Here is a 23,161-nt window from a genome sequence, read left to right on the forward strand (position 1 = left end):
TACTTGAACAAAGCTAGACTCTGGAAGCCACACTAAAATGCATTACTATTCAGAGACAGGAACAATTGATTGGTTTCTATCATGTCCTGTAGTTTTTCTAAGGTGATGAGGAGAGAAGCCAGATAATGATATCACCCATGCCTTTTGACTTCGTAACTAGTCATTAAGCAAGGGTAATTTAACCGAAACTCACTTCCAGAGGAACTTGCTTGCTGACTTGTAGGTTTCTCCCGAATGCATCAACAGTGCGACAATGGCATTTGCGGTTTAAATTCACTGTTAAGATACATCAGAACACTTGGAAGCAGTAAAGCCATCCCAAGCTGCTGAAGTATAAAAAAAAAAAAAAACAAAGAGACAAAATGAGAAGGGAGGACAGTGTCCAAAACTGTGGCACCTTGCACTGAATGTCAATCTCAACTTTTCTCCAAAATAATATCACGTACTTTGAAATGCACAGTGCAGCCACACTAGGACCTTTCTCAAGTCAGTTAATTTTTTTCATATTTTTCTTCATATTTCGTTAATAAACACTTTACTGTTGTTGCCCAATAAATTTTACCAGGCTGTTCTCCAAGTATTTTGGAAATGAGCATCCCCAAAGCCTGGTTTCCTTGATCGAAGTTGGTTTTTTTTTTCTCTTTCTTCTTCTTTTTTTTTTTTCATCATTGAAATGGAGCCATATACTGGAAGATTCATTTTATCCAGTTTCAATGTTGTCTTTATATTTTATAAAATAAATGTATATATTCTGATATTTTAATCATTTAAAACCTAGGAAATCACATGAATAAAATCAAACTGCAGTAACTAAAATGAGTATTTTACTGAATTCAGCTATATGACAGCCTCTGGGATTTAAACTTTATTTCAGTTAGCAGTCTCTACTGTAAAAGAGACATTATTTTTATAATTTACAGTGAAGACACAAACTAAGGTTGAGAGGTAAATATGTCCCCCAAATAACCAAGGAGGTAGAAAGGGGTGTCTTGCAGAAACACAATGATTCAGCCATTCTCTGTGTTGAGAGAAGCATATGTAGACACGGCTAAAAACATTCTGGCCTCTCTTATCTGAAAATACACCCCTGCAACTCCCATAGAAAATACCTATTCTCAAGATAACAGAGAAATTAGATATTTGTTTCTAAAATATCCCAAACTTCATCTTAATTAATCCAAAATTTGATAGCCAGAAATAATTTATGTCATTTATAACATGATGGAGCCTTCCTTGCCGAAGGTTAATAATTAGTTTAAAATCACGGGGCTAAGATGACTCAGCTGGCAAAGGATATGCAGTACAACCACCCTAGTTTGAACCCACAGTACCCAGGTAGATGCCAAGTAGGATGGTAAGGACCAGAAACTGCATCACTAGAGGCAGAGAATAAAGGCAGCCAGTCTAGCCAATCAGCGAGCTCCAAATTCAGCGGTACTCTGTTTTAGTGTAACAAGGTAGAAAGTAATAGAAGAAGACTCCTGACATGGAATTCTGACCTCCATAAACACACGCATGCTTAGGCACACACAAACACACAGAAGTTAAAAGGGAAGCAAGTAGGGCCATGAAGGCAGCTAGGTGAGCTTCAGAGCATCACTCTCCCTCAACACCTCTATTGGGCTGATCAAAGGATATTGTCTTTATAGATTAAAAGAAAAATAGTCCCTCAATAGGCATGAAAGCAAAATCAGAATTAAAGGATATTATGTTAATTATTAATCTCTACCAAATGATATGAATATTTAACCTCTTATACATATGTTAAAGATCTCAAAAATACAACAAAATTTGCTGGCATGTTTGGGAGAAATTAATCCTACAGACATAGCTCAATGGGAGAGAACTGTACAACTCTGCAGAGATAACCTCACAGTGGATCTTCAAATGAAAACACATCAACTCTCCATAAGATTAATCCCTATTCATTTGTTCTGAAGGCATGCATATATGAGGACAAGGTAGCATGTGTAGAAAGCTACCCATCACTACATGGTAACAGCAAGAGGCTGAGAACATACATGCGAAAATAACTCCCTATTTCTCAAGAGGTGCACATTTCACAATTGACTTTACTACTTCGCTGTGAATGAACGCCTTTCTTATTTTCACTTTGTCCTCACATTTACGCTTCTTGAAGTGAGGCACAGAAGGGGACACCTTAGGTCACATCAAACCATCAGCAGAGATCTCATATGACCTCCCTGCTCTGCAAAGGATTTGGCACAGCAAAGGCATCGAGTCAGAGGGAGGGAAGTGAGTGACTCAGATCCTGAGCAATAATTAGTGTTCGAGGCGACAGAACTCTAAGGAAGAGGATCGAGGTCATGGATTCGGAAAAGGAACAGATGGAAGGAACAGTTGCCTCATATCCAGGTCTTTCAGAAGTAGTGAAAGAGAAGCCACAAGAGATGATTCCCCTCACAGAGTCGGCGTTCTCCTGAGAAATTCTCTTCAGGTGATTTTTTGGGAGAAGTGTCAGAGATCTGTGGAGGTCAGAAAAAGTTTTGGCAGAAGCTGATGAGAAGAGCAAGGCTGCCACTGTGTCCTCCCTACGCGTTTAACCTTCTCAAGGTAAATGTATTACAATGGCTGCTTGTAGAATTGACAGGCTGGACTCTCTCTCCTCCAGGCACCTGTCATCCATCCGTATCAGAGCTGAACAGGAACATGTCAGAACTTGGTTGTTAGTCAGTATGCAGATCAAATGAAGAGGCAAAACTCCCAGTGGCTAGAAGTTCAGCACAGACACAGGCTGACAAACATGTCAAGTTGAGAAAGAACAAAATACTCCATAAATGCTTCACAAATTATAATTTTGTCCTCAACTTATTGATTCTAAGACTGAGTTCCCATGAGATGCATTTCTCGTGGGAAAAAGAAAAGGAGAGAGAGAAGGTCAAAGGTGAGCATCTCTTGCATCGCACTCGGCCTGCAAAGTGTCTGCACATTACAGACATTTTCCCTAATTGGCCTCATGAACATTCCGATTTAGGCATTATTTTCTTCCATCATGAAGCTGAGGAAGTGACCTCAGGGCACCTTCAACACTTGCCTCGCTGGAACCACAGAGAGGAGGAGATCAAGTTTGAGCAAAGGATCTGGTTATAAAATTTCTATCCTTTTTGGGGTACAAATGCCAACAGTTACCTTTACCTTTCTGCAGAATCTAGCTATGTCTGCTGCTATCTCATAGATAGTGACATAGGGAAGACCTATGTACCAGTCAAAGAGCATGTTATTGCGCAGGAAACCACAATAGCCATAGAACCATCTTTATCTCTTACATTCAAATTACACAGGTGATAAGGGTGAGCATCCCCACATAGAGAGTGGGCAGCATTATGGGATGGGAGTCCTGGTATTTGGAAGCCATGCATTCTAACAGGCAATAAGAATGTAATTCTTCTGACTAGAAAAGGCACATTAGATTATATTGTACTCCATGGGTCAAGACCATTTGGTATAAAATATTCGTGGAAGGATTTACCTAGACTAAAAGCTATCAGTGCTTTGCTTATTAAAGATGCATATAGAAGAAAGAAGCTTAAAGAAAAATAATCACCAGAGAAAACCAATAATCAAAGTATTGCTAAAAATTCATACCCATGTTTTTAATGGATTTTACAGCCCCTTCAAATAGTATCTATATGTAATTTTCTCGGTAAATTCACATGCGCCTAAGCATGCTCATTTTTATAATATTTTAATTTACTAGGCACAAAGATATTCTAACAATTGGTTTAAAAGGAATGTATTCAAGTTCTAGAAAGCAATTGTATCCATACAATTATTTTTATTTGTATCTATAGAATTAAATTTTTATCTGTTTATTTCTAAGGATTCAAAATTATGTCTTATGGTATTCTATAAGCACTCTATATAATATAGGAATATTGCTTGTATTCAGTATAAGTACTTTTGATTTTATACATTATTTTCATTTAATCACATCTCATTAAAATAATACAGCAAATTTGTGAAGTATAGAATACATAAACAATACTCTCAGGATTTATTCCAGTACAAAGCTAGGTAAGTTACCACACAAAGTACAGAGATATTAAACTCAAATTTTATGTATTTTTCCTAAAATTTAGCTTGATATTACATTGTTTCTATACAATCTGGCTAATTTATTAGCTTCAGAATTGTACATAGAGTGACAACAAACATGTATGAGTAATCATCTTGATAAAGGAATTCAAGTTTCTTTGAGTGTATACCCAGGAGTGGAATAGCTATGACATAGCTCACCTAGATACACACCACCTGATGAATGGGTAATGAAAATGTGGTATATATGAATATATATATATGAATGATTTATTTAGAAAAACTGAAATTATAAAAATTTCAGATAAATGGATAAAGTTGATGGAAATTATTTGATGAAGTAACCTAGACATCATAAAACAAACACGACACATTTTCTATCTTATATGGATCCTAGCCTTGAATCTCTAATTTTGAATGGTCAACTTAGAGTTCCTGTAGTAGCCAGACATATGGAAAGTGATCATTAGGAGGCTGCCTTGAGGGGAGGAGGAAATGGAATGTACATAATATGAAAGGAGAAGAATTGAGATGGAAGGGTTGAAGCATAGTGGAAGTGGTAGGCAAGGGAGAAGTTATCTATGAAAAATGGAGTATTCAAAATCCCATAGGGAAATCTACAATTTTTTAACTAAGATAAAAGACACACACACACACACACACACACACACACACACACACACACACACACACAACTACACCAGGCTTAGGGACCATTGCATAAGGGGAGAACTAGCAGATGAGGAGAAGTGTTACCAAACAAACAAACAAACAAAAGACATCATGTGAACGATGCATAGTCAGTTCTATCATGAACTGTCCAGAGCTGAGCATAACAGCACTGAGTCTATAGAAAAACATGCCCTTAAATATTTGTACATGAGCAGAGGAAGTTCTCAGGGGCTCTACCACTCAGTGGTAAGCTAATTCTTACAGATAGATTCAGGAAAGGGGTAGTCACTACTTTCAGTTGTGCATCCATTAGTGACCCCATCAGGCTCCGATGGATAGGCCCAACTCAATGTCACACCTAAAATAATCACCACCCGCCAAAGCGTTAAGTCCCTCAACATTTTTCAGTATTGTAGTATCTGAGCCAATACGCAGAAAATTAACGTAGAATATACAGGATATATGTTAGAGAGTCGGAAAGGACAAACATGTATCACTTTGCTCGATTGTCATTTTAGGCAACAACCCATCCCCCCAAACTGCTACATTTGACTAGCCATGGTCAAGCTTATTCTTGGATTATGGTGGATTCAGCCCCATAGCTTCCAAGCCATTTTGGTATCTTGCTGTTAAAATCTTTGTGTGTTTTTTTTAAATTGTCTTCCTGTTACTTTGAGTTTTGTGGATATCCTTATATAAGCCCAAGACCAGACATTCCTTTTTTAATTAGCATTGGTTATAATTAATTTGAGTCATGTTAGCTCTTACTTGGGCTGATGCTAAGCTGGCCATCAAGTTTTAGGATGAACAGCTTCCTACACGCGTTACTCCAGCTCAGACGTGTTAGCTCTCCAAATATAAGTTACATACAGTATGAGAAATGCAGGAAAGCAGCTACTTACAAAGTTCACAGTGAGAACGAGCACGGGAATGATGGTTGACTACTCCAATTTTACTACCATTAATCTAAGCAATTATCAGGAGATCAAAACAATGAGGGAAAACTGAGCTGCAATCCGATAGTCTGGGTACTGTAATGACAGATCTGAGGAAGTTGTTTAGAAACTTGTAATAGATGCATTAAAAATAACTGAACAAGCCAAGAATTATTTCAATTATGCATTTTTTCCATATGCATAGCTCCAGCCATATCAAGAACATTAAACTCTCTCCTCTGTTATTCTTCCAAATAGTTTTGCAAGTGCTGAGTCTATAACCAATGATCATATAAAGCTGAAAGAGGCCATATTTTAGCCATAGAAATCTGATTGACTGTACTAATTTGTACTATGTCATTTGATCCTCAAAACAAGACTACACAAATTCTGACTTTCAAGAATGAGTAGACCTACAACACCAAGAGACACAGGCTTTAACAACCATATTGTCAGTGTGAACACCTTGACTAAATGAATACTCAGAAAATTAAATGTTAAAAATTCAGCCGAAGTGATTTTTACCTGAACATATGAGAAATTTGCATTTTAAAAAAACAACCCTTGCTCGGCTACATTAATTGTTTCGTGCAAGAGTTCATTAGGTGACTATAATTGCTTTCTAAAAATCTCTATATCTTAGAGATGGACAAAGTTAGATTTAGTAATGGAATCTAAATGATCTAGTAATATTTATTTATTTAATGTAACAATGAGTATTTGTGGTAGTTTTCACAAGAATCCTTCCCTGTCTCAAATCATTACTCTATGAAGCAGTTAACTTGAAGGACACATATATCAACTCGCAAAAAAATTAAACCTCTCAGAATGATACAGCATGTGATTTGTTCCATTTGAAATTATATTTACTCATGAATAAATTACAAACAATTTCATTAGAAGGGCTTTTGAGAGTCTGGTTTTTAGATTGATTATTTTAATAGTCTTGTCATGTATTATAAAGTTGTTTGTTACAATGCTTATGGAATTTGAACTGTAAGATTGAACTAAATTCACTCTGAGCCTGACAACATGATTTAATTAGATGAGATCTTGCCAATGGATTGCATATGATGTTAGGATCAGATAGACTGCTTCAGGAAATACTCATTTAAACCAAATATAAAATAGTACATGAAGATCCACTGGAGGGAGATTTCAGCCGAATTCAGTAAACTTCTTTCCCTAAGTTTCATTCAATGCCATAACAATGTAGTGAGTGAGAGGGTTAACAGAGTCATTTCTTGGATCCTTCTATAATAGAAGGAAGTTTTCCTGGGAGGCAAAAAGACTTGGTATAAAGAGAAGAAGAAGACAGAGGGACACCCAAGATCAATTGTGCTCTTAAATTCCTCTACAGAACTTAAGAAATTTTGTGAATTCTCTGCATTTATAGGGATAAAATTACTCAGAAGAAAAACTGATTCTAAGACTAGGTGTTAAAAGTGGATAAATCAATCCCCACACCCTTAACCACAGTGAAGACAAAGCCCTAGCTCCAACAGTGTTGTCAGAGGCTCTGCCAATAACTTTTAAGAATGGAAATGCTGATGTGCTAATACTTATGCTAATGTGGTCCACTGAGATGAGAAACTGCTCTCCTTATTCTAACATCTTGTTTTTTTTTTTTAGAAGTAAATCGATTAGAACTGAGAATCCTTCTGCCCAGAAAGAGGTAATACTTTTTTAAGCCTTCCCCACACCACACTGTGGTTACATGGCTGAATTCACAACAACAGAAGATGAGCCCATTGTCAACTTCCTCCTCCTCTACTTAAAATAGGGCTGAATTTTCAGTAAGTATGCCTCCTTACCATTTCCCATGGGTGAGAGGTGACACAAGCAAGCACACTACACTTGAAGGCAGAGGATTCTGATGGAAGGAATCAGTCCCTAACACTGCTTGGAGCAGATTTACCCACATTGGCTATGATAGGCTTGACTATTAATTAAAATTGTAATAAATAATCTGTTTTACTATATATACTAACACTAACATGGAAAATATATTTAACACTATAATATTTATCCTATCATCTTTATTCCACACTACATCTAAAATTCTCAAACTAATGATAGTCTAGTCCAGGGCATGGCTTCTATTGACACTAAAAGATAAATATATATTCTGTGTAGATGATTGATATTTTTCTTCTGCAAAAACTTGAAGATTTTTTTTCAATCTTTCATAGTTTCACACCTTCAAAAGAACTTCATGTATTTGAAGAAAACAGTTGCATTGCTCAGCCACAGGCTAAATGCCAATTCTTTTAACCTTTCCTAGACAGATGGACTTTTCAGCCCTTTAATCATTATGTCACTGTCACTTTTGTCCCGGTGTTGTGGAGTTTCTCAGCATTTCTTTAGAATATAATGATCACGTATGAGCATTAACAGCACACAGAAACTGTCCAATCTCTAAACAAGGCGCTCTAACATTTTTAATCTTGGTAACAATTGGTAAAGATGGCTAGTTGTAACCCTCAGAGTCACAATAAGAACATGTCCCTCATCATCTACAAAAGCACTTTTTGCTTTGTCTAATTATTTTGGGCTGCTGTATGCAATCAACTTTACTTTTTGTATGTTGCTCACTGGTATTCTCTTTTTTTGAATTTTATTATATTAATGTGAGCATATTATTTTGTAACTAGTAAATATAACTATTATACATGTATATGTTATACATGTATCTATTATATAATACACACACACACACACGCACTTAGATCTTGATTCATTGAACTAGAGACCAGCTTATCATTAACAACATTCATTGAACAACCATCTGAGATGTTGTCCTGTTTAATTTAGAACCATATCAACATCTGATCTTGAGCATCTACACTGTAAAGAGTCACCTTCAAGTCCACATGATAAAAATCTGCTTTCATCAAATGAGCTTCTTTTTTCTCTCCTGGTAATAAGGCTTTGCCTTAGTCTAGTTTCTCTGGCCTACTTTCTTTTGCTAATGAACCACTTGAAACCGGATGGTCTGTAAACAAAGAAGTTTATGTTCAACTTACACATTTGAGGCAGAGTTGAAGAGTAGAGGGTCACATCTGACACGAGTCTCCTGCTGTGTCATAAAATGACAGATGTCACCACGTGGTAGGAGTATTTGTCAGAGCAGTGATCAGAAGCCTGCAGAAGACACAAAATATGAGGCATAAACTTAATTATAGCAGTAACTAATTCAATCCAAGATCAAACTCTTACTTACTTCCTATATGACAGAGCATCAAGCTTTTCACTAGGAGTGAGCTCCTATGCCCCCAGACCTCCATCTAGACCAACAGCCCCCACTATCCAAAGCCAATGAACTGAGAAACCAAGTCAGTTGGGACACAGCATAGTCTACCATAGCATCTTAGGAAAGGAAGTAAGGTACAAATCTAAGTTAGCACAGTCACAACTGAATGCCAGATTTTTGTTTTCTTGTCCATAGTGTGTATATCTATCATCCTAATGGCTAGTAGTTGCTGTACAGTAAAAAAGGGTAAATATTGCATATGTTTTCCTTGTAATCAGGAAAACCAGTTTATTTCTCATAAATCCTACTTAATAGACAACTTCTTACCACTTAATGGCCAAATGCTCATCAAATTGCTTCACACATTACAAAAGAAGGCCATTGACGGAAATGGATCATTGGTTAAGAGAACATACCGCCCTTGATGAATATAAATTACAGTCCCATTATTCATTCTCCCTCTCTCCCTCCCTCCCTCCCTCTCTCTCTCTCTCTCTCTCTCTCTCTCTCTCTCTCTCTCTTTCTCTCTCTCCTTGTTTTGTTGTTTGTTTTGTTTTCAATATGGGGACTCTCTGTGTAGCCTTGACTTTTCTGGACTCACTTTGTAGATCAAGCCGGCCTTGAACTCATAAAGATCCACCTGCTGCTGCCTCCCTGAGTGCTGAGATTACAGGCATACACCACCATTCCAGTTCCAGTTATTCTTTTAAGAAGATAGATAGATAGATAGATAGATAGTTAGATAGATAAATACATATATACATACATACATACATAGATCTAAGATCTAAGTCACCAATTACTTTTATCTTTTTAAATGTGCCATAACTTCCATTTTTATCTGTATGCACTTTCAGCACATTGGGCGTTTTGGTTTTTTGTTTTTGTTTTTTGTTTTCTAGTTAGTTTATATTCATTATACCATCACCATTCAAAAAAGCATATTATACTTTCCTTGGGTGTTTCTGCTTAATTCTTTCCAACATCTAGAATATTAATATCTAGCAAGCTCACTATTTTCTGTGTATTTTCTATGTAGGAGTTCTCTGATGGTTTGATAACACCCAATAAATACACAGACATCCTGGCAACGCCATAGTGCGTATGGAGCTACTATTGTTTATAAATATGATACTTGAATTTTGATTCTTGTGACTATAATGTGCATGGGGGAAATTACAAACAGTCCCACAGGTCTTACAGGAAACAGCTCTCACTTTAGGATAACTAGGGCTGTGGTCTTTATCTCTTATTATTAGATGAGTCTTATCAAGGCCACTTATACTCTAAGACTCCCTGTCTTATCTGAAAATTGGATTTAGGATATCTCCTGGCAAGACAAGGGTCATGATAATATCACTTGTTATCTCCAACCCCACACTTCTCACTAAGAATTGCTTACCAGAGCTAGGAATTCATAGCAATAATCTCCAACTTTTGTGAAACTTTACTGCAGGGTGTGACATCTTTAGCACGCATCACACTTCTGAAAGCTGACAAGCATTAGAACAAGTACACAAACGCTGGTATTTTTCCATCCTGCCAGTCTCTAGAATTACAGATCTGTAGGCAAACTGTGGCTTTTGTAGACTTTTTTTTTGAAGCTTGCGTTGAGTGTTTTCCTAAAAATAATGCATTAAATGTTGAAACTCTGACAGCTACAAAGATCTAAGCTTGGTACCGACTCATCATAACTCTGCTCTAGTCTCTGCTGTAACCACGAGCTTCTGTCTCTTGCTTTGCTGCTTTGCATAACGTGTTTTTATAGCCCACACTCATGTTATATAAGCCTGGGCATATGATTATAAAGGGTACTGAGAGAACGTGCCTCAAAATGCTCTAAAATTTCTAGTAGAAGGAAGATATACGTCGTCACATACTGCTGTGACTTTTTGGAAATTTTACATTCATTATCACTTTTTTGCCATCAAAATTTTTCGTTGTATAAATTAAAGTTAAAACTGAAATAGTGTCTCAGTATGTTGGGGGATATATTCAATTTCTAAGGTTTATGCGTTAAATATACTTGGGGGATAAACTTACTCTAAGATGCAAGTTATCTAACTATATATAAGGAACCACATTTTAAATGGCTGACAGTCCTTGTAATGATGTCCTTTTAAGTCACATGAAATAACAGAGCCTGATTCACCCGCCCCTACCCCCAGTGTAAAACACAAGAACTAAAGGATAGAATTGCATCCTGAATAGTTCCAAAGACATTGGGAGATCCAGATCTTCACTGTCCCTTTGGACATAGTGTTACACTTCCCTGATTAACCATCAGGTCTATGTTTATGGTTTTCCTCTGGCCACCATCACAGAACACTGTAGAAGGTACTAGATCAACCTATGCTTATGTTTTTCAAAGTCCTAAAGGGAGTTTTGGGGTCTAGGTATTGGCAGGCTTGTGCCTCTAAAGACTTATTTCCCTGACTTCCAGATGGCTTTCAATCGAGGCTGTCCCACCGTGGCACTCTGCGTACCCACATCCCCTGCTGTCTCCTCTTTATTGCCTAAGAGAACATTCATGTCGGATCAGGACATAGCAATTGTCATTGGTTCTTTCTGGGTCCTAGATTCAAAAGGTTGCTTTGGTGTTTAGCTGTTCAACACACAAATTTTTTTTTTCCTTCTGGGAGTGAGGCAAGTGATTGTCATTACATCCACAACAAAACCAATGCATGTAATGCTCTAGAATTCATCCGCTTTGTAGTTTACAATCCCAACATCTCAACATAGTCTTCCTGGTAAAGGAAGAGGAAATTTGTATCTATGAGGTAAGTATCAATGCCTGTGGTTTGGGGAGCGCAGTACTGGTTTAAATTGTCCCAGTATGCATCACAGGAGAGAAGCCCTCTTTCAACTAGGAACTCAACAGATACTCTCACTCTAGAAAATTATAAACTCACTACAACACAGGCTACCTATAGCAGGCACAGATATAACTTAATGCTATTTAGAATGTGTACTGAAGCCACGTAATACACTTAACAGAGCTTAAATAATTTTGCTATTTTAGGGGAACATGAGAAAATAACACTTTCTTTGCTTTTTTTTTTTCCTTCAGTGTAAAATCAGGACTGGAGGTGATAGATTAAATTGGGAGCGATGACTAATATATGCACAGCTTCTCTGGAATAATATAGTCACGATGGCTGTACCTTTTTCAAAACAATTTTCTCTCGAAATTGCATTGAATTATATACTTTCTATGGGTGAATTTCCCAGTATTTCAATAAAGCTGTTACAAAAAAGGAGAGGGAGGGGGAATCTTTATGTTGGCCTTCTCTTTGTAGAGCAGATGCCTTAATCATTTCCCGCAGCACTCTGTGAATCTCTGACTTATCTTTACGATCACACTGGTAAACGTTGAAGTTTGTGAAAATATCCTTAAGATAGAGATAGGAAACTTGGTTGGGCTGGATTTCTGGTTTTGTTTCAGTGGGCTGTGATAAGAGGCACTTTATTCGCGTGCATTTTAAGTGACCATGGTCTAGGAACACAAACATCTGTTTTTTCCCCCAACCCCATGTTCCAATGTGAAAGCAGTTTCATGGGTTTTACAGTTTTACGGAACAAAGAGAGTCATAAATCAAGAAAGCCTAAGATGCACATCTGTGGCAGACACAAAACAGCATCTCATAGGTTTTAGGGAGTAATAATGTGCAGAGTTTAGGAAGTCAAATTTACAGGGGAAATGTGTGCTGAATATCTGGCTGTTCCATTTGCCAGTTGTATAATGTAGGGAAAATCATTTACCTTTATATGAGCAGACATGTCTTATATATGAATACATATAAAATATATGCTTAGTATGCTTATTTGAATCTCAAAGATGAGACTTGGTCATAGGCATATAGCAAGTGCCTGATGTGTTGGCACTGGAAAGAAAGAAAAATATAGTGATTGAATGAGAACGGTATGATATACTTTTTTTTTTCGAGACTGTATACTGTAACTAGAAACACAAATTGTAAAAATAAAACCCAAATTTTAAAACCTGAGCATTAGGAATAACTGTGACTTCTGACAAGTTATTAAATATCTTTTCTTCTCATTGTTTTCACGAACAAAATGATGTCTCTGGTTATCTGCTGTTAAATGACAGACAATCCCAAAACTTGAGGTGGGTAAAATGACTAGTTATACATTCCTCAGTCCATTGATGCTACCTGGGCACAGCAGCTCACCTCTCATGTGACTTCAGGCAGATTCCAGCTGGCGGAGGGGGGCGGCATCTACAGCCTTTACTGGGAGTGAACTTGATGACACAGATGGCTGGCAGTATTTTCTGAGTACAGAAAGCCAGAAATAAAAGATTTTTATTCCTATTGAGAATGGTTACATTTTCTCATCTGGAAAGCGGGGGCTCAAATCAGACCTCCAGCCCCTTAGGCCAGTTCTAGTCAACCCTATATCGTTATTCCTGTGACATCGTGCATCCCAGCAACGGCACTAAAATTATTCCTCTCAGATGCTGCAATGAGTCAGCATTGATTTCACAGCACCCCATCCCCTGATGGGCGCTGAAAGATCGAAATAAGAATGCTTCAAACAACATTTTCTCAGAGCGACTGAAAAGGAGGCTCAGGTGCATATATCCACACTCGGCAAACTAACAGAGGAACAGTCAAGGACAATCAGGGCCAAGTAATAGTGACACTGCTCCAAATCCATGCCAGGCCTGAAGGGCAGGCCCAGATACATTACAGGCCGGTAACCCTGACCTTTAGGCTGAGAGCCAGGCTCAGCATCAGACTCTGAAGCTCCCAGGATGTCTTTTACTGATTGCATTACAATGGAAATACAGGCACTCCTTTCCCTTTGTGCTTTAATTTCCATTCTCTTATGAGCATGTTTCTCTGAGTTTTCTGAGAGGAGACAAGTGCCTACGTGTGGAGCTCTAATTTTGTTTCTAAGTCGCCTTCTAAATGCGTCCTGTAAACGTGACACTCTTCTAGTTTATTTTCACTGCTTGCATGGGAAAGCTGACTCCTGCACCAAGATTTCCAGGTGTCTACTTTCTCGTTCCCTTTATTTATCCTACTTCGAGCCTAAGTCTTTTATACTCAAGGCATCCCTTCATCCCGCACTCCTTCATACCACTGGTTGACTTTAACGTCGACACACGGAGACCTCTATTTATTCCAATTTCAGTAAGGCATCGCCCCAAGAAAATGTTTCTCCTTCATGTCCTAACCCCTGGTACTGAACAAGTGGCTTGTCACACTTATCACATTCTTAGTGATTCAGGCTGCATTTTGTTTAGCATATACCAAGGGGCATGGTCTAATTCATCCTCTTGGAGTTTACTCAAAATATATATAACTGAGGATAGTAATAATGCACACCTGGTGAGTAATTACTACAGGACAGTCATGGTCCTGTTTGTTATGCATTGCACCTCCTTAACTTTTTCATAATTGTTTCAGGTAGGCAATATTACCATATTATAGAAAATCAGTCATGTGTATGTCATATTTAGATATACATAAACATATGTTTATAAACACAATTTTAATACTGCTTATTTGATCTCAAGGATCATGAACACAATTAGCATGCAGATTCATTTTTAAACTTAGGCTAGCTTTGGATTACTGACACAATTTCAAATGACTATGTATGACAGCAGTTTTATGAGAATGGTGCCAGTCCTAAGTGGGGTTTGAGCCTGGTGTCACCAAAGAAGCAGTAGTAATAAAATATTTTCATTATTATCTAGTATTTAACCATCTTTATTTTCTCAAGTTTTTTTTCCATCCTTAGGAAAAGGTTCCATGTGCTATATGCACAATAAAAGAACATAGAGTCATTTGGCATCTACTAAGGTCTGACGTCTGTCACTGTATCCTATCATAGCAAAGTATGAAGCTGTGGTTGTTTACAGATTTGCCTCACCTTCCAACACTGAGATTACAGTGCTGTCCTATCTCTGGCTAGAAACAAAAATAAGGTAGCAATTCATTTAATCTAAGTCAATTATTTCATAGGATAATTTGTTAGTTATATTTGCTATTAAAACAAGCCACAAGCTTCTATTTTCTATGATGAAAATCCCTTGTAATAACCTTTGACTTGATAACTTTTTAAAAAGAAGCAAGTCCTTTTGTTACAGTTCAACCAAGCTGCTTCAATGTTTTAGAGGATAGCAATTCTACCCAGAAGGATATTGCCAATTATTTTGAGATACACAGTTCACTAGAGACATAAGCAATAAAAGAGAGCATTTTGAATAGCTAGCACTTAAACTAAAAACCCTCTTTGACTAAAATTCCTCTATGATTTGTTCCCTATAAAACATGAAATTTGAAAAGAGTCCAAGCATTACAAAACATTATTTTAAAAAAACATAAAGTTCTAGAGATATTACAATATACAAAATAACACTTTATAGGAAATAAAGGAAATTTTATACTTATGAAAAACAGAGGATTAATTATGTGATAAAAAGACATAATGTGGGAAGACAGGGATACAGGATATAGAAAAAACTTCTCGCCAGACTAGGCCAAGGACCCGAGTTTGATTGCAAGCACTGCATAAGACAAACAAACAAACAATGGACATGAAGAAGGGAAGATGTAAACATGAAACAGCGGTCACTGATGCTCTAGTTTATGTATATGGGGCAAGATGGTGGATAAAATCCAAGGAGGAGTATATAAATAGAAAACTAAAAACAAACAAACAAACAAAAAAACGTAAAGCTACCATGATGACTTCTTAAATGCCCAACTATTTTCTCATCTGTGCCTCTGGGTAGGCTGTGATGAAAAAGAACCAGAGAGATTCATGTACATTAGATTCTGTTCTTTTGTGTATTAGTTCCTAGTGGCTGCTGTAGCAAATTTCTGCCAATAAGGAATAATTTATCATCTGACAGCGATGAAGGCTCACATATCTGAGATTAAGAATACAGGCTGGGTATGCTCCCTCCAAAGACTCAAAAAAAAAAAAAACACTCTCTTCCATGTTTCTTCCAGCTTCAGGTAGCAGCTGACACTTCCACACTTGTGCGTCATCATTTCTTTGTCTCAGGTCTTCCCCTCTTTCTCATAGGCAGTTATTAGGTTTAGAGTTCACCTGGATAATCCAGGATGATCGCACCTTTGGATCCTTCCCTTATAACATTTACAAATGATTCTATTTTGTTAACCAAATATGGTAACAATAATAAGTTCTGAAAATCATACTGGTAATTAATGTCTGGGCCTGGTATTTCCAAGTTCTGGTTGTTTCACTGAAGAATGAAACAAGTGGACGTGGAAGTTGCTAATCAGCAAGGAAACTTCTTTCAAAAGTAAAGCAATAGTAAAGTTCTAAAATATGGTGTCACTTCTAACAGCTGCCTTATGAGTCAGAGCATACTCAAGGGCCCCAGTCATCACTCTGGGCTTTCTTTTATGAGATTCAAGAGAAAGAGTTTGAATGTTAAGGGGTGTAGATGGAGTGGTTCTTGCCTTTGATTGACAGGCTTTGAATATTTAAGCCTTTGCTCACTGTATATGTCTCGTTCCATAATGAGTTTGGGTTTAGTCATAGGAATGCCCAATTATGCATTGGCATAACGTGGCTAAAAGAGGTTTTGTTTTTCTTCCTAAATCCTCACTGAGAAGTCTCAGTTTGCCCTGTGGCACATCCACCCAAAACTACTTCAGCCCATTATCACTCCACCTTCCTCAGTTTTGGTGTATTCTCTGGAAAATATTTAATAAAAATGTGGTATCCTCAATAGGATGGTAGTGGAGTCACTTATTTGCATTCAGGTTCAAAAGTTGTCCAATGGCCTGATACAAGTGTGGGTCATAAGTGGTGTTCTTGGACACCAGAAGGTTGCTAGGTTTATTCCTATAAGAAACACATGCATATAGTCCAAAATAAACACAGTCTCAGATTGCTAACCTACTCTCTATGCATAGACATATCTTTTCAAGGCCTGCAATTCAATTTCCTAAGACACAACTTGCTGTTTCTCACAAGACTTTCTTTGACTCAGTGAAACAATCTCTTTTCATGTTGTAATTTTTTGCTCATTCAAATGAGTTTGAGCTGGTATTTCTGCAGTATCAGAAGCAGGACTCAAGAGGAAAGGTAAGAGAGGAGTTTAGCTGGTCACTATACAGACCTTTTCCCTAGCGTGACAGAGCAAGACGGTGTAAAGTTTCCTCCATCTTGTGTCCTTGTAGAGGCCATTTCAGGTTTAGCTAGAATTTCATCTCTTTGTTGGAGAATCTTATGGAAATTTACTCAACTCTACTCTAAGAACCCAAGGTCAAGATGTCCAGCTATACCTTCTGTTAAACTGCCTGCTTGTGAAAACCTCTCCCTCTAGCGAACAGCTTACCTTAGCTTCTGTGAGGCTGCTTACTTGGGCACACCATCACATGAAGGTGCTGAGCAAGATAACAGGAAGTAGTTATTTTGCTTTTTAAATAACCTTGGTCTAAAACATTTGGGACTACACTTGCATCTCTGAATACCTCAGTATAGTTCCAGCCCGCTGCAATAAGGCCTTTCAATTGGATATAAATGGGGTCTAAGCGGTTATCTCTAGTGGCCTCTCCATTACACTAGCTTGTCTCCAATATAACTCTGCCTCAGTGAATGATATTATAATGATGTATTCTCAATAGCATCCTATTTACTACCAATACAAACATATACATAAAATTTCTATTACGATGAAAGATTTCCTAAGGATAAATTGGTTGTTCAGAGAAAATGTTCGCTTTCTCATATCACTGGGGATACAGTGAATGTTTGTAATACTCACAAATGAGTTCATGCTTGAGTAAACTGAAAAAAAAAACCTGCTTAGTATGTTCCCAGAAACTAAGCAAATTGGATGATGGAACATCTGGCTTGAAATGACACTTAAAACATCTTTGTCTATCTTTCTGTGGTGGGCAATGTCAGGTCCAAAAGGTACCTGCCTCCTCTAAAAAGGCAGATCTACCGACTTTAGTCCTAAGTGACAGTCTTGGCTCAGCATATGATGGACTATAGGATTAATAGTGAATACTTTTCAGCATTCCTCAGGAACCTGTGATCGGGGTTTCTGTCTGCCAAGAGGAGCTACTTCCCTTTCTGGATCCCTATGGGTGTGTACCTGTATTGCTAACCAAAGCCAATGCCTCCTTTGGTCCCTGTTCACCTGTATTTGTTACACATCTCAAAGCCCACAAATCTAGCATCCTGGCCCTTCTCACCTCCTCCACCCTAAACTCCTAGGCTACTTCTGTTCGGTGGTCGCCTTCCTCTCATCTGCTCATCCCTCTTACAACCCATGATGTTCCCATCTGATACTTCGCTAGCCCTGGCTATTTCCAGCCCGCTGCTTGTTCTCTCTGCTCTGGACTCTTCCAGATGCCTCTTGATATTCTGTCTTTTAACCCACAATAAAAACCTCCCCACTAATCATGGAGCACCCATTTTGCTGGTTTCTTTACTGTGCACTAACAAACAGGCACACTGTGTCATCAGAGAGGATAAGGGGTTGCTTCATTTCCCTTTCATAGAAGAGAAAAACTAATTTTTGCAGATTCAACATGAAGTTGCAGCCCTTGTGTTCCTTTGACAGAACAACTCATTGGCTTTCTTAAATTTATACAACTGGGAACTTCAGAAGCAGTTTTTGAAAACCAATTCTAGTTAGACCCACAAAGTCGAGTTTTCCAAAATCAAATTACAAATAATGAGGCCCACTGTGGAAACCAACGCTTCTAGAAAACTGAAGACAGATAAATGAGCAAGGAAACCCCAGTATTAACTCTTGCAATCTACATCATACCATGTCAGCATGCACAAACGCGGCACACATGTGCACATGCATGCATGCATACACACACACACACGCACACACCTCTCATCACAGAGGCAATAAGACACCATTTATTCTGGAGCCGTTTTCCCTTATCATATCTCAGGCCACATGGATTTAGCTAACTCACAATTCAATAATCCAATGTGGAGGCAGTTGTATGAAGTTTTATAATTATACATAACATAGAAAGCCATGAATCCGGGCAAGTTTAGTATATATTGGGGGATACATCAAATAGGCAAGGCTTATAGCAAGATGGAGGCAAACTTCTGTAGGCATATGATGCTATCTGATGACATTATCTTTTGGGTTCATGGAAGCTAGTGGTCTTCTAAGTTCATAGATTTCAAAATGGTTTTCTATGTTAGTTCTGTCACAGAAGTGGGCAAGGAATGCTTGTTCCCAGGCCTAAAGCTTGCCTAAAATTAGGCAATTAGCCCCTGGACCTGGAACATTCCAGTCTCTCCACAGCAGGCAGGCACTTCTAATCACTCAGTCAATCTCTGCAAACACAGCTTCTCTCCGGGAGTTCTCGGCACACCCCCTAGAAGCAGAAAAACAGAAGCAAGCAACACAAACACTCACATAATAATGGCACTTACCCTTCTTAAAACCCCACCAAATGGCCTCCACCTTGTCTGTGTTTTTTAATCACTTGAGCCTGTTTGCACCACAACAAATAATTGGCCAGGGAGGAAGATGGTGGGTAACAGAGTATAATAGCTCCATCTGAGGGAATTAGTTAGATTTTTTAAAATTTTTTTAATTTCCAAGGTTCCTTCCCCTTAATTCAGGGCTAGCACCACCAAAATGCCTTCTCCATTTCATAATCACCCCGTAAACTTCTTCTCCTGGCCTTTTTAAAGACACAGCTAACTCCCACAAATTTTTTTTGCTCCACTAGAGGGATTAAGATATTAATGTGAGAAATTTCTGTCCATTTTAATACGAAGGGGTTAAAAGCTGCAAAGTCAACAACAAATGATTCTTTGTTCCTCCTCTTTCCTCTCTTGTCTCTCTCTTCTCTCTCTCTCTCTCTCTCTCTCTCTCTCTCTCTCTCTCTCTCTCTCTCTTCCTCCCTCCCTCCCACCCTCCCTCCCTCCCTCCTTCTAGCCTCCTCTCTCTGCACCCTCTGTGGTTTCCCATTCCCCTGGCTCTCTTCTCTGCTTCCAAATGAGAATCCAGCTGTCAGCACTGTGCCTGTGCCGCAGTGGGAGAAGTGTCAAGGACATACTGCTGCACAAGGAACAGGGACCATTGATCATTGTTTTTCTGCACTGTATACAGCGAACTTTTAGGCAGAAGGAAGTGCCTTTGTCACGCACAAAGAATTGGGAGTGCTGCAAGGTTCTGCCTTCGCAGAAAGACATATTAAGCTTATTAAGTTCTGAATATTTAGCCAGCTAAAAATGACTCAGTGTATTTCATTCTTACTGCCTCAGTTGAAAAGATGTATATATTCATACCCCAAAACATACATCCACAGTTTCCATACAGTGAAGATGGAGGAAGCAATTTTTACCTCTGCAGTCCTATATTGAAGCCAAACAAGTGACAAACAAAACACTCAGGCACAACAATTTTAGTCTTATAACTGTTCACTTTGTAGACAAAAGAGAACAAAAGCAACGAACACTCAAATTACCATTTGCAAAATTGCCATGAATTTTTAGCATACAGCTTGTGTCTCAGAAGCAACGCAACTTGTTCTCTAAAAGCACTGGATAAGCTTTTAAAGTTATGGATCTGCAACACAAACAAAATTAAACCTAAGAAGCCATCCTGTTGCCATGACAATATGATCCACCAGTTCCCCTATCGGGATGAGTCATGGGCTTCAGGAAGAATATCACACCCCCTGTACATAAGGTTCTGTGATAACTGCATGCTGCTTTTAAATCTCATTACTTAGACCTTTTATTTTTGCCATTAATTTGGTTAACTATTAGGCAAACAGTATAATAGAGTTTTAAATACATGTTTTTTTTCCAAATAGGTTTTTATATAATATTGACAGTAACTGTGAACTCACCAACAGAATCTTTAGGGTAGAGAAACAACAGTCCTTTTGTTCAAAACTTAGAAACACACTGCTTGTCAGACCACTAGGTTTTAATAATCCCAAAGACAAGAAAACCATTTACTAATCTGAAATTTTCATCAGATGTACTTTTTATTCATCACACTGCAATGTCCACAAATATTCTCTGAAAATAAAATTGAAAAAAAAAAAAAAGCAGAGGACTAGCCTTGACTTGTCACAGAGAACATGAGTTGAAAAGAAACTATTTGAAAGCACAAACCAAGGAGGGTAAGAGGTTTCTCTCAGGCAAGGGTATGTGTGGGGGTGGGGCAGTTTCTCATCATCAGTCTGACCTTCTTTTCTTTCCATTTGCAGAGAGTCCCTATCTATTCCTCTCCTTATGAGTTGGAAAAGCTAACCCGGGTCACCATTAATTTATCCTCTCAGTAATATTTCACAAGATGTTTGTTTTAGAAGGAGGAGAAGCCCAGAAGTACAAACTCAGCCTAGTCCTGAAAGCAAAGATGAGCAAAGTTACCACCATGGGACCACATCTATATCTACAGTCTCAGAACATAAAATATTCTATAAATCACAGACAAGTTGGACCTCTACCAGGTCCAGGCACAGCACAACTCCAGGGAAGTCACGACTGTGGAGAGCATCTTCTAGGCAATGCAAAGTGAAAAGAAGAGGCACATACATCAAGGGAAGGATGTGGACAAAGTCACTGGGTTTTGGATTTCAGGTTCTATTTTGGGAAATCCCACCAAGCCTCCATGTGGTTTGAGGTACATCTGGGAAAACAGCGTGAAAACCGTCTGCTGTAATGTGGAGTTTGTACTTTCTTCTATAAAGTATAGGAAGCCATCAAAAATCCCAAGCCCTAGGAAGCCAGGGCTTGTTTCAGAAGGATTGCTTTCACAATAAAAATGAAGGAGGCAATGGAGTGAATTGACAGTGAAGAAGTTACAAAGTTAATAAAATAGTGCAAATAAGAGAAATGGTATGAAGTCATCAGCAGGGAGACTTGGGGCGGGGCAGATGGGAGGCTGTTCATGGTGTAAGTTGAGTGTGCCAATGAAAGAGAGAATGCTGCTGATAAAACAGAATGCTCTCAGAATTTTCCACAATCAGGAAAATTATTTGTGAGACAGACATGGGGAGAAGGTTAATTAGTGTATTTTATTGGAAAGTACCAATCCTAAGATCATAAGGACTAGACAGAGACTATATTAAAGACCAAAAGATGGTAGCAGGTGCATTGAGAAGGCATCAAACAGAGATAGAGAAAAAAAATTATAGGAATTTGGAAGCATTTCTTTTGACTAAGGCATTTCAAGAACAGTAAAGTCTGCCGTGGTGAAATGTACTAAAATAATGGTTCTACGGTGATGAATGCCTTCAATACTATGGAGACTTTACATGTAATATTGGGCAGCTACGGCTGTCCCTTGCACAGTGAACAGCACCATGCGATCTTCACAACATGCCTGCACTATCTGAGACACTGTTGTCATTCTTGTATAAGAGAGCACCGAGGCTCAGAGCTAAATGCTTGGGGTTGTGAGATGGTTACTCCCACTCTCATTTTATCATATATCCAAATTATGCCTGAATCATAGTTTTAGATTTATTAAAACTTAGAAAATTATTTGAACACTTAAGAACGTTCTACATTGTCTTGAGCATAAGTATCTAAATAAGTCATACAGAGGGACAAGTGTCCTATAAATGATTATAAAATTCTTTTCATCATTAATTTGTGAAACTAAAATATGAAAGATATAAAGGAAAACAACAACAACAACAAAAAACAAAGCATAAGCAAAATCTCAACCTGACTTCATGTAGAAAACATTCTAACTTATATCAGAGAGCCGAAGTAATTTTGTTTAACTTGACTACTCTTAGCTTTACTATGATAATTTTTATCTAATGTTTGTTGCAAACGTACAGTCTGGGCAATCAATTTTAAGTTTAATAAATAATGTTGTAATTTTTTCTATATAGCTCAGCAAATAAAACGATCAATTGTGAAGGCAAAACAATTCTAAAGATTTCCTTTAAGATATTAAGATAAAACACATAAATCTTTGCATAGATGTATAAGGGTGAATGTAGAATGCTTAAGAAACCTGTGTGAACTTGGAAAGGTGTAGAGAAATGTTAATTCAGAAAATGTTTGTTCTGGCAATAGATCACATCCAGAGATCTTTTAGGTCCTCTTGATGTGGCTGGAATAAAAACACGCCTTTAATACAGGAGACAGAGGCAAACAGATCTGAGTTCAAGACCAGCCTAGTATAGAGGAAGTATCAGGTCAAGAAAAGCTTAGATCCAGGCGTGGTGGTACATGCCTTTAATCCCAAATGAAGATAAAATTAATTTAT

At 37.9% G+C, this 23,161-nt stretch overlaps 1 long non-coding RNA gene across 3 annotated transcripts in view; it reads right to left on the reverse strand.

Annotated features, from left to right (window-relative positions):
• Positions 1–212: 212 nt before the first annotated feature.
• LOC311604535 overlaps positions 213–23,161 on the reverse strand; it is a 61,164-nt gene continuing 38,215 nt past the window's right edge. The window contains exons 2-5 of one of the 3 annotated variants that reach the window (XR_014781548.1): positions 13,110–13,210; positions 10,319–10,538; positions 8,690–8,807; positions 213–323 (exon numbers count right to left, since the gene is read on the reverse strand). This is a non-coding gene — a long non-coding RNA (uncharacterized lncRNA). Of the gene's footprint in view, positions 327–8,689; positions 8,808–10,318; positions 10,539–13,109; positions 13,211–23,161 lie in introns of all 3 variants that reach the window. The other 2 variants (XR_014781549.1, XR_014781547.1) reach the window with 2 other exon arrangements.

The sequence above is a fragment of the Acomys minous genome (genome assembly GCF_964271855.1).
Source record: "Acomys minous genome assembly, chromosome: 9".
Classification (NCBI taxonomy): domain Eukaryota; kingdom Metazoa; phylum Chordata; class Mammalia; order Rodentia; family Muridae; genus Acomys; species Acomys minous.